We start from the raw sequence: 12,521 nt of genomic DNA on the forward strand, positions 1-12,521 counted from the left end.
ATTTAACTTTGTTTTCTACTCTTTGTCTTTTATTTCTGACCTCGCTTTGTCCTGCTTTTTTTCAATGACACCTGGTTCATGGTGATTATTTTCCCTTTTTTTGAGTAATAATTTCTGTTTGTTTGCGCTACTGCGATCTTTACTTAATTTTTTTTGATACTTTCTAATTTTCCTTCTTTCATATTCTTTAACTTTCTCTGCATGTGTATCGCACTGTTCATTTTGAGCCTTTTGAATTCCACTGCTTTCATAATCTCTAACCTGCTCTGCATGTGTATAGCGCCAACGTTTTTGAGCATCTTTATGAAGTTCTACTTTGTCTTTTACTCTGTTTTTTAATTCTGAGCCCGATTAGATGTGCTTTATTTTTCAATTCCACTTGTTCCGGGCTGATTATTACTTTCCTTATTTTCTGAATTTGCACCTAGATTATTCTTTGTCTTTTTTGCATTTTTTTCTCTCCAACGCTTTTCGGTCTCTTTACTCCGCGCTGCTCTTTCTTCTTCGCTTAGTCGTCGACATTTCATCTATAACGTATTGTCCTTATACGCTTTATATGCGCTGAGAGTCCATGGATCTGTGTGTGCTCAAATCCCTTACATGACTGAGTGTTTTGCATTTTATTTTATTTGAATTTGGTTGTAAGTAGGGTGTGTCTTGCAAGAATCTCATGTTCTACATCCCCACGCGACAGTCTTGGGTCAATCTCTTGGCACAAAGTCTCATGTTTAAGGTCCCCGAAGGACACTCCGTGGCCAATCTCTTTCATCTCACGGGTCTTTTAAGTGTCTTGAGTGATCTTGACGTGAAGATCACGTCTCATGTCACTAGTCTTTCTCTCACAGGATTATTTTTTATAATAGAGAGATATGTTCTATTGAAAAATGCTTCCATCCCTTTCTGGTGTCAGCAGCGTGTTTCAAAGGCTAAAAAATGTATTGTGTGTCATGCGCGTGTTTATTGTATGTCATGTAGAAAGGGGACAGTTTAAGTGCTCGGGTGATGGTGCTTCCCAGTGCTCCCGGAGATGTCTCTCTGTGAAAAATGCTTTTTATTTTACTCCCTCTGCAGACCAGAAGATCCCATCACTGAAAAATACTGATGTCACTTTCAGCATCCATCCACCAGGACCCGCCTTTTCCCTCCACAAACCATCATAACTGCCATCTTGATCAGTCAGAACCAGACTCCCATCTGAAAAGATGTTCTCTTTAACGAAATTTACTTGTGTTTTCTTTATTTGAAATCTCAGTTATATGGGGTTTGCCTATGAGTGCCCCACCACTCCGTATTGTCTGCTTTGTTACTACAAGTGTTACACAGGCACTTGTGTATTATATGAAAACAGTTTATAGCATTGTATATTATAGTGGGAAAAAATATGACAATGCGCACAAATAGAAAAACTTATCTTTCTCAAAAACAAAAGAAAATAAATGGCAATTAAAATAAACTTTCAAGTTTCACCACTGGTTGCATTCCTGCAATCTCTGTTGGTTACCCCCATATAGTTATTAATGTTATCTTAGTTTAGCCATTTGCAAGATGAATATAAGAAAAGAATATCAGCTCACAAATACAGTACGTACATGTACGTTTCTGACATTCCAGACATTCTACGAAATGAATGCAATGCTTGTAAAAATGTTTTCAACACCTTCATCGATGATTGGGAACCCTCATGCATGCAGAAGTGTTGTGATGTTCAGATAAATGCTGTACATACAGTACATGATCCCAATACCTCATAGCAAAAAATTACCCTTAATAGCTATTTGTCTTCCATTCCTTTTGTATCTGCTGCCTGGTTTTACTAAACTATGTGTCCCTTATAGATCTGTCAGAAAATGCTGACTAAGTTCATGACCTTCAACTCTTCCACACATTACTTGTGTGTAAGGGTTACGCAGAATTTCTAGTTACTAGGATGACAGTGAAGGCTGTAGTATGTTTACAGCTTTATGATTGGCCATGGACCCCCCACTTTGCATTGAAATGTGAATGAGGTTTATCCATATTAAAAAAAAACATTTTTCCACACACTTCAATCAAATGCACCATATGCACGCTAACTTAGAATGGTATAGGCCAGACCAAAATATGACTGCATAGCTAGTTTTTTAAGAGTTTTATCTTTCCAAACACTGGCCAAAAATTACTTTCTAAACCTCTGATACATTCAGAGATCTAAGAAATATAAACTGCAGATTAAAGCTTTGGTTGGATGCAAATCAACTAAACACATTGCTGGTGACAGTAAATGGAATTAAACATACTTCTGAGACCTGATGTAGGCCTGTGTTAGTAGATGGTAACTACATCACTGCAGTGAAACACTCCTTATTTGTGTAAAATTTAACGTATTGTTTTTCATGTTTTTTTTTAAGCAGCATTTAACAGTGTATCAGAGCACCCTGCCTTGGTACAATATTTGCAGGGGGGTGCGTTGAAGTTTAACACCTGCTTTGTTGGCCTTTCTTCATAATTTTAGCACTATGAACTGTCCAACCCAAACGGAGAGGATGAGTCAGTCATGAAAGCATTCATGGTTACAACCTAGCAAGGAGTTACTGCAATTCTAGAATACAGTCGGACCCAAAAACAATAAATTGTTGACTCAAGCGAGCAGAGATGTTGATAGACAGGCAGTGTGGAAGGTAGATGGGACAGCCAGCAATAACAACAGGGTCACCCTTTAAAAAACAAATAAACCTCTGCTTTCTTTCTTTAAACCTATTGTAAAATAATACCAGGGAAGGCAGGTACTTCAGCTAGTAATGAAATAAAGTAACACATTATTAACAGCAAGGACTGACTTCTGATTATAAAACTGGCTACAGCAAAAAGTCGAAGTCATTGCAGTCATCCACAAATGACACTGAGGTCTCTGATCCAAATGCCTTTTGACGTGGAACAGCTCTGTAGTTGTTATTAATATTAAGGAAACAATATTCATTTTACTGCGGTGGGCTGGCACCCTGCCCAGGGTTTGTTCCTGCCTTGTGCCCTGTGTTGGCTGGGATTGGCTCTAGCAGACCCCCGTGACCCTGTAGTTAGGATATTGCGGGTTGGATAATGGATGGATGGATGGATATTCATTTTAGGTTTCAGAATCTTAACAGGTAAATCAATTCAAATAAAGTCAACAAAATATATTACATTACCTGCAGTAACTGACTACTAATAAGAACGTTATTGGATTGAAATCCTGTGGCTACTGCAGCTATCCAGGAACTTAGTTTGAGACTCCTGATGTACACACCCTACTGCTGCTAAATCTATATATATAAAACAGTATGTCTGTATATCTGTATGTTCCTATAAAATCCTAAACCCTTTGACTGGTATGAACCAAATTTTGCATAGTTAGTCTCTAGGACCAAATGGACAAAATAGGTACCATGAAACCAGGACACCCCATCCCCTCCTCCTGATTTCATCCCATTGACATACATAGAATGTAGGAACTGTTTCTTTATTAACTAATTTCCACCAAAATTGGTACCTGGAGTCGCAGATCACTAATCTGAAATTGTTTTTCTTTGAAATTCAACATAGTGGAGGAACCAATATGGCAGACCAAAATTTTTCCATATGAAAAATGTAGATACTGTTCTTGGTTTCATTAATTTTTTGAAGTGGTTCTTTTGTAAAGTGTTTTTCCCTTCACACCACCCCATAAAATGTTAAAAAAAACAAAACATGTTATTACTTATTTGTCAGAGTTTCTTCCCTATACCACCCTCTTCAAACAGTTGTTTACAATGCATCCAAAGGTACTGTTAACACATGGAGGTACGTGACATTCACATTATTAATGCTTCTGTCTTTAACGCTTCTCGGCGTTTCTCCTCCCACCATGCCTACTTCATACTTCACCAGGCTGAAAACCTCAAGTCAAGTCATTCGCAGGCTGGGAGTGTATAAGATGGCTCAAGAAGCCCATTAAGCTAGTATAAAATAAAAGTTTAAACAATTTATAGGTTCAAGGTAATCAATCATCTCATGCCACCATTATAAATGCCATTTCCTTCTTAGTTATCAAATCGGAATGCCCCAAGGTAATTGAAGGGTTTCTCTGGATTAGACAACACAAAACCAAAATTAACTGGGAATCTATTTAGTTACAATGATGGGAGGAAAGAGTATCCCTTTTTTGAACCGCTAGTATTTAAAAAGTTAACAAAAAGTATGCATGGCATAATATTCAGGTGCCTGTCGGGTGTCTTAGTTCATGAAAGAGTCCGTTACCACATTTTTGCTTATTAAATATTTTTGTAGAGTCATATTGAAAAATAACAGCAATAGTAGTGCATATAATTGCATTCACTGGTAGACTACATTAAATGCATGCATTCTAACAGCAGTTTACATTGACATGTAGTTAAAGGAATGCTCCACCTAAAAATAACGTTATACAGTGCATCCGGAAAGTATTCACAGCGCATCACTTTTTCCACATTTTGTTATGTTACAGCCTTATTCCAAAATGGATTCAATTCATTTTTTTCCTCAGAATTCTACACACAACACCCCATAATGACAACGTGAAAAAAGTTTACTTGAGATTTTTGCAAATTTATTAAAAATAAAAAAAATTGAGAAAGCACATGTACATAAGTATTCACAGCCTTTGCCATGAAGCTCAAAATTGAGCTCAGGTGCATCCTGTTTCCCCTGATCATCCTTGAGATGTTTCTGCAACTTAATTGGAGTCCACCTGTGGTAAATTCAGTTGATTGGACAGGATTTGGAAAGGCACACACCTGCCTATATAAGGTCCCACAGTTGACAGTTCATGTCAGAGCAAAAACCAAGCATGAAGTCAAAGGAATTGTCTGTAGACCTCCGAGACAGGATTGTGTCGACGCACAAATCTGGGGAAGGTTACAGAAAAATTTCTGCTGCTTTAAAGGTCCCAATGAGCACAGTGGCCTCCATCATCCATAAGTGGAAGAAGTTCGAAACCACCAGGACTCTTCCTAGAGCTGGCCGGCCATTTAAACTGAGCGATTGGGAGAGAAGGGCCTTAGTCAGGGAGGTGACCAAGAACCCGATGGACACTCTGTCAGAGTTCCAGAGGTCCTCTGTGGAGAGAGGAGAACTGTCCAGAAGGACAACCATCTCTGTAGCAATCCACCAATCAGGCCTGTATGGTAGAGTGGCCAGAAGGAAGCCACTCCTTAGTAAAAGGCACATGGCAGCCCACCTGGAGTTTGCCAAAAGGCACCTGAAGGACTCTCAGACCATGAGAAATAAAATTCTCTGGTCTGATGAGACAAAGATTGAACTCTTTGGTGTGAATGCCAGGCGTGACATTTGGAGGAAACCAGGCACAGCTCATCACCAGGCCAATACCATCCCTACAGTGAAGCAAGGTGGTGGCAGCATCATGCTGTGGGGATGTTTTTCAGCAGCAGGGACTGGGAGACTAGTCAGGATAAAGGGAAAGATGACTGTAGCAATGTACAGAGACATCCTGGATGAAAACCTGCTCCAGAGCGCTCTTGACCTCAGACTGGGGCGACGGTTCATCTTTCAGCAGGACAACGACCCTAAGCACACAGCCAAGATATCAAAGGAGCGGCTTCAGGACAACTCTGTGAATGTCCTTGAGTGGCCCAGCCAGAGCCCAGACTTGAATCCAATTGAACATCTCTGGAGAGGTCTTAAAATGGCTGTGCACCAACACTTCCCATCCAACCTGATGGAGCTTGAGAGGTGCTGCAAAGAGGAATGGGTGAAACTGGCCAAGGATTGGTGTCCTAAGCTTGTGGCATCATATTCAAAAAGACCTGAGGCTGTAATTGCTGCCAAAGATGCACTGACAAAGTATTGAGCAAAGGCTGTGAATACTTACGTACATGTGATTTCTCAGTTTTTTTATTTTTAATAAATTTGCAAAAACCTCAAGTAAACTTTTTCACGTTGTCATTATGGGGTGTTGTGTTTAGAATTCTGAGGAAAAAAATGAATTGAATCCATTTTGGAATAAGGCTGTAACATAACAAAATGTGGAAAAAGTGATGCGCTGTGAATACTTTCTGGATGCACTGTATTTAATATGTTACCTACCCCCACATACTTTGCAGTGGTGGCAGAGAAAAAAATTTTAATGTCATGTTTTCATGCAAGATGGGGAGATAAAGGTTTATCTTATAATAGAAGCCAATAGTAACCAATATTGTACAACGGTAAATGGCGTGAAAAATAAAAACAATCTCACATTACTCGTGTTGCATAATTTACATGTCAGCTATCCATTCTTATGCACAAAGTGGGCAAAACGCATGCTTTTTTTGCTAAAATATTGTTGAATAGTTACTTCTGGAATTATCAACAAACATCAGAAACAGGAAACCTAAAGCCTTGTGGCCATGACCTTTTGAACTGAAGACCTGCTTCTCCCCCTCAATCACTGGTCACAAGTAATGTCTTCAATTAAAAATTTAATTTTGTTCTGCTGAAGCAGAATGATTTTTACTTCAGAAGCAGAAGCTGAAATGAGAACCAAATAGATGATGTGCTGGGGTCAAAACCACAGAGACAAACCCATCTTTTGCCAAGCCAGAAAAATGAGACAAGAATTGGAATCTATATATATAAAATTCACTAAGCCGGAAGACAAGTAGCCACCCATGGAAAGCACGCCGGAAGGGGCGTGGATTCACTAAGCCGCCGACAAGTAAGACACCCATGGCGCACGCAGGAAGGAGCCACGCCCACCAACTCTAAGACCATTGGATACGACGACAACTCGCAGAGCCACGCCCACCAACTCGGACACGACGCCTCTGAAAACATGCCGTCATTTCTGTTTGTCTGTGCCACAGTCCACATGCAGCTCTGAGCCACGTTGACTTTTCATTAGTCAACCTCAGTGGAACCTTGGTTCACACAGAGGCAGCGTCAGAGAGAGACAGAGGCACACACAGGCAGCCCGAGAGAGAGAGCCGCGCACACACAGGCAGCACGACAGAGAGAGCCGCGCAATCCTTTAAAACTGAGGTTAAAACACAATGAAGGAAGCAGTCTTTAAAAACCAATAAGCCCTGTGCCTCTTTTTCATTAGTGTCTCACCTGCTTCACCGCCCTGCAACAGTTGAGACGCTTTCTCAGCAGCTGACCTTCTCTGTGCCTGACTCCACTACTGTCAGTCACCTGATTAAAAATGGTGAACTCCTGCAATGTTACTATCTTGGTTGGCTTTTACATAAAGTTCGGATTTGTTCAAATGTTCCTTTTTTTCACCCTGTGCTTAAAACTCATTTTAAAAAAAAGTGTTTATACAACTGCTGCAATGTTACAGAGAGAGAGAGAGCTCACGTGCTTCTGAGAGACAGAGGGGGAGGGAGCTCGTGTGCTGCTGAGAGAGAGCCTGCGCGTGCATCTGAGCAAAGACAATTTCCTGTTAGATTTGCCTTTGCAATGACAATTAATAAGGCACAGGGCCAAACTTTCAAAAAGATGTGAATGTATCTGCCAAAACCAGTTTTCAGTCACGGACAGTTGTATGTTGCTCTCTCCAGAGTTCCATCTTTTCATTCACTTACTGGTATGCCTGCAGGAACACGTGCAGCGAGCGAGAGAGAGCGAGCGACAAACACACGCATACAGGTGCGCGAGAGAGAGAGAGAGCGCTGGACGCATAAGAATAATAATACTTCATTACATTGATATACCGGTGTTTTCAGTATTCAAAGCGCTATCCACACAGGGAGAAACCGGGAAGCGAACCCAAAATCTTCCACAGTCTCCTTACTGCAAAACAGCAGCACTACCATTGCGCTACAAGGCAGTTAAAGAATGCACCGGCCTCGATTTTGTTTTCACTTCTGTTTACAGCGATCGGATCGTAGCGTGCATTGTTGCAGTGTTACTTTTCTTGGTAGCTTATTACAGTACGGATGTTTCACATGTTAATTTTTTTCCCTGTGCTTAAAAGACATTAAAAAAGTGTTTCTCAACTGTGACTCCGGAACAACTCAGTACGCAAGCTATATTAAGCGTCAACAACGAAGACTCGCTACACCTTAATGAACAAGTGCTGAAACTTATCCCTACCGAAGAAGTAACTTTCACCAGCGTGGCCTCCATTGTCACAGACGATCCCGCTTTCAGTCACGGACAATTGTATGTTGCTCTCTCCAGAGGTCCTTCTTTTCATTCACTCACAGTGGTATCCACAAACCCACCCCATTTGGACAACTGTGTCGTTCAGCAAGTGTTCACCCATCAATACATAATTATGCGGCGTATGTTACGCCGCGGGTTGGCTAGTTGTAAATAATAAAGTAAGTCAGAAAACCAAGAATGAAAATACAGAGGAGTGCACATTAAGTCTTTTAGTTTTATCCAAAACATGGACACCCAAACAGCACATAAATTCATTTTTTAATGGGTCTTGCCAATGACGTTATTTGAACACACTCCTGGGGACTTCTGGGAGGTTGCCTTCACAATGGCCAACATTTAAGTTACAAAATGGCGCCACCAGATCAATATTCAAAACACCAAAGCAATAAGATACAAAAAATAACAGCTTAGTCAGGAACCAAGATAGTACTAAATAAATGCCTTAATCAAAATCTTTGACTTCAGAGTCCCAAGAACAGTCACCAAGATGTCCCAAAAACACCTCAGGAAAGTTTAAGAAAAAAATATTAAAGAGCACTGACCTAAAAGTTTTCATAGACGGCAGATTTCAATTCAAGTAATGAGAAGATCCATAGGCTAGTTGTTGTCAGTTGTGGACAGTCTGTGACAAACTGTAATTCAAATGTCTTAAAAACAACAATTTTAAAAGAGTTAAAAAGAGAAGGAGAATTAAAGTCTCTGCTGAAGGTAAAATTGTTGGTTGCTGTAGACCATAATGGAGAGCAGGTCTGGATGTTTGTTGACAAGTTGTAATGTCAGGTGTGATGGACGACCGGCTATGGACTCCGGTCGCCACCCCCAGGCCGCTAGGAGGAGCCCTCCGGACAGCATATTCGTGCCCCGAGTTCCAGCAGGGCCTCATGGACTTTGTAGTGTTGTGACACAGCCCTGCTGGATACCTTGGGGGCCGCCAGGAGTCGCTGTGAAGGGGCTAGTGGACTCTTACATGCCCTATAACCCGGGAGTGCGTCACAGTCACGTGACTGGAGGAAGCGACGTGCTCCCGGGATGACGAAGAGGACTGTTTGCCCTGACCCGGAAGGAAATGGACTTGTGGGTTGTGCTTAGAACCACTTCCGGGTCAGGAGCTATAAAAGGACTAAGGAAAGCCCAGTACACTGAGCTGAGCTGGGAGGAAGGGTGGCAAAGTGTCTGGGAGTGTGGAGGATTATTGATTGTTTATTGATTTATTATTTGAGTATTGTGGAGTGGAGGGTGCTTTGTGCACTTTATTATTAAAATAAATATAATTATTGGACTTTTACCTGGTGTCTGGAGTCGAGTCTGAGGGTTCAAGGGGTCACGAAGACCTCAATCTATTACACAGGGAAATATTGAATCATTATGTAATGTAACATTTTTTATATAAAAATATAAAGGGCTCTTTCTTTAAAATAACAAAAGGAAATACAAAAAGCTGCGGTGGGTTGGCACCCTGCCCAGGATTGTTTCCTGCCTTGTGCCCTGTGTTGGCTGGGATTGGCTCCAGCAGACCCCCGTGACCCTGTGTTCGGATTCAACGGGTTGGAAAATGGATGGATGGATGGAATACAAAAAGATCATAAATCCAGTAACCACCACAATAGGCATTTGTACTAACTGGAATACTAAGTCAGTAAAAAGTTTATGAGGATAGACCAGAAGAAAAAAGGTGGTCATAAACCAGATGAGAGTCTAGACCAGGAGACAAAAAGATAAACACCTAGTACACTAATTCATAATTGAAACTGCACAGAATGTTTCTCTGTTTTAACATAGACAGATTTATAAATGCTCCAGTGCTTTTCAACGGACAGACTAGACTGGCAGTTTCATCTGAGGCACCTGTTTAAATCTCATGGGTGTGCCCAGTGCCCAAACCAGGTTTCTGCAAAATATGGTTTAGTTTTGTCTTAATATTTATTCATTATTTTTATTGTCATTTGGAGACATTATTTTGTTCTTTTTTTGTGATTATCCCCTTATGTGCACTGCTATTTGTGTATTTGTTTTTAATTGGCATTGTCATTTTAATGCATCTGGTGGGTGTGATGCTACACAGTTGCTAGACTCTTGACATCATGGCAGCCATTTCATAAAAAACAGTGTTGTTAATCTCCATTTGGACACCCACCAAATTAATAGTTATAATTTCTGGAATTTTTCTTTTGATATACTTTATTAATCCTTTGGAGGTCAGAGCGAATGGTCAGCCATTGTACAAGGTTAAGGGCACTGCTCAAGGGCCCAACAGAGAAAGATCCCATCTAGTAGTAATGGAACTTGAACCAGCAACTTTCCAGGTACCAGCACAGAGTCTTAGCCTCAGAGCCACAGCTCCGCCTTTAGAGGCTTGTATGACAGTGACATCAGCATTTTGTCAGTATTTTCTGGTCTGAACTATGCAAAAACCAGTAAAGATTCTATGGGAAGAAATTTGAAGATCTTTGTATATAATAAAAATGGTGACTATATAGAAAAGTGATGTAATTTGTTTATGAAATTCTATGTAGAGTTGAAAAAAGTGTGGCAACTTTTTGAACATCCCTCGTATGTAGGTTTTCCTTGTTTAAGTTTTGCTTAATACTCACTTTAAAATTAAACTGATTTTACAATTGAGTAATATGACTCTTTTATTGAAAAAGTACCCTTTACTTGTTTTTTTTAATACCTCCCTCATTGATTTGTGGCTATACAGAAACTAGAATGAAAACCACATCAGAAATTCATATTTCTGTCTTTTAAAAAAATGAAACTATTCCAATCATTTTCATATAAGGTGATAAATATTTTTCCCAAATGATCATCCTTATGTAAACAAGGGAGAATGCTAGCCTTTGTAAAATGAGTTTCAACTCTATGCTCGTGTGATTTCAGCTATTCTAAAAGTTTGATGACAGGTCAGATTTCACTGTTTATGTGTAACTGCGAAAAAAAAACACCTGCTGGTATATTACCATGTCGTTTACTTGGTCACTAATTTCTAAGCTTTTTAATTAGAGCTTTCTGTAAAGAGAGCCAACGGCTAAGCCACTTAGGAGAAAATCTTAACAGAAATATTAAGAAATTCACCAATGTCCACCTGAAAAGGAGAGGTTCACTACTTTAAAAAGAACATTTCTGTTGATTTTTGCTTCTTGTATTAAGCAATGTTTCAATTTTTGTAAAATCTTTCTCCCTGTAGTCACTGCTTTATGCATTTCTGTCAGGAAAAGAGCACCTAATGCAAAGACAAATACCCAAAAATATCACCTGGAGATTTGAACATTCCACTTAACGTTACAACTCTTTACTGATGATTATTGCCCCATTATACAGAACTCTGAAGCTATATCTAATATGTGGAGTTTAAGTAAAGTAATATGCAATAACACAAAAGTAAAAGATGTGAGGAATAAATATAAGGGTATTAAAAAAATAAGATAACCATGCCTGTTTACTTTAAATGCGAGTTTGTGTAATTTATCCAAAGAAGCAAAGCTGGTAACACATCACGTCTGAGTAATGCATATAACTGAATGTTTGTCGCCGATGCATTTATCTGTTATGGACAGACAGAATGCCTGAAGATTATTGTGAGCACAAGAAGACCTTGGGACACCTCATGTATAAACAGTGCGCATGCACAAAAATGTTGCGTATGCCCATTTCCACACTCACATCGCGATTTTGCAAATTGGCGGCATACAGCATCAGTGCAGTGCTACTGTTCCTGTGTGGTAGTGCCGAAAACCGTTTTTTAATTTTGTTATGATATGGATTTTTCTTATACCGCAACACTGGTTTAAATAGCCTAAACAACGTTTGGAACATGGCACAGCGGGAAACTGTTTAATGGGGGACCTTTTTCACTGCTACACCACTAAACATGCATGCAACGGAGTACATGTGTTAGTGGAGGTATTGAGCGGTGAAAATAGACAGACATTCCGAAACTGAAGCTGTAGCAGACGATAAAGTTGAACATGATGACACAGAAGAACCTTTACCGAAAAAGAAGCCTTGTCTGGAGATACTTTGGTTTTAAAAGGTCGGATGTGGACCAAACAACTATTTACTGTAAATGCTGTCGAGCTAAAGTTGTCGCCAGAGGCGGCATCACGAGCAATTTGCTGCACCACCTTAGCCGCAAATATGCTTTGGAGTACCATGAATGTATGGAACTAAGATTGGCACCCTCCACGTCCTCAGGTAAAACTGAAAAAGCTAGAGGACACTCGAGTCAGACATCACTTGTAGACGCGTTTGCTAGAGGTACTGCCTACAACAAAAAAGCAAGTGGTGGATCGAGATAACCAACGCCATTACAATCCATACAGCTAACGTGCCAGTGGACAGAGATTGTTAACATTAACAGAATGTGTAGTTGGTTTACAAAAAATATT

General features: G+C 40.1%; 1 protein-coding gene across 3 annotated transcripts in view; it reads right to left on the reverse strand.

Moving 5' to 3' along the window:
• iqsec2b (IQ motif and Sec7 domain ArfGEF 2b) overlaps positions 1-12,521 on the reverse strand; it is a 398,254-nt gene that overhangs the window by 129,606 nt on the left and 256,127 nt on the right. The window lies entirely within an intron of this gene.

The sequence above is a fragment of the Erpetoichthys calabaricus genome, chromosome 11, assembly GCF_900747795.2.
Source record: "Erpetoichthys calabaricus chromosome 11, fErpCal1.3, whole genome shotgun sequence".
Taxonomy (NCBI): domain Eukaryota; kingdom Metazoa; phylum Chordata; class Cladistia; order Polypteriformes; family Polypteridae; genus Erpetoichthys; species Erpetoichthys calabaricus.